Source organism: Diaphorina citri, unplaced genomic scaffold (genome assembly GCF_000475195.1).
Source record: "Diaphorina citri unplaced genomic scaffold, Diaci psyllid genome assembly version 1.1 scaffold46997, whole genome shotgun sequence".
NCBI classification, from domain to species: Eukaryota; Metazoa; Arthropoda; class Insecta; order Hemiptera; family Psyllidae; genus Diaphorina; species Diaphorina citri.
The window spans coordinates 1-508 of record NW_007424317.1 but is presented as its reverse complement, the minus strand read 5'-3'; the positions used below and the strand labels follow the sequence as shown (position 1 = coordinate 508).

General features: G+C 36.2%; 1 long non-coding RNA gene across 1 annotated transcript; it reads right to left on the bottom strand.

Annotated features, from left to right (window-relative positions):
* Positions 1-119: 119 nt before the first annotated feature.
* LOC113473598 lies at positions 120-424 on the bottom strand. Its single transcript, XR_003395532.1, has 2 exons — positions 382-424; positions 120-305 (listed from the first exon to the last, which is right to left on the bottom strand). It is a non-coding gene; the product is annotated as an uncharacterized LOC113473598 (long non-coding RNA).
* Positions 425-508: the final 84 nt, after the last annotated feature.

Here is a 508-nt window from a genome sequence, read left to right as displayed (position 1 = left end):
GAAGAACTTTTAACGAAAAGAACCTGAAACTCAAAGAAGAACCTGCATCAAAACTTAAAGAAGAACATGTATCAGAACCAAAGAAGAACCTGTATCAGAACATAAAGAAGAACCTGTACCAGAACATAAAGAAGAACCTGAAACAAACCCTAAAGAAGAACCTGAAACGAAACCTAAAGAAGAACAACCTCAAACAAACCTAAAGAAGAACCTCAAATACCCCTGAAGCAAAACCTATAGAAGAACCTGACACAAAACCTAAAGAAAAACCTGAAACGAAACCTAAAGAAGAACCCCAAACAAACCTAAAGAAGAACCCCAAATACCACAAACCCTAAAGAAGAACCTGAAACGAAACCTAAAGAAGAACCCCAAACAAACCTAAAGAAGAACCCCAAATACCCCTGAAGCAAAACCTATAGAAGAACCTTTTTTTTTTTTTTTAGAAAAACCAGACTTCGAGAACCGAAACTTAAAGAAGAACCTGAAACGAAACTTAAAGAACCTG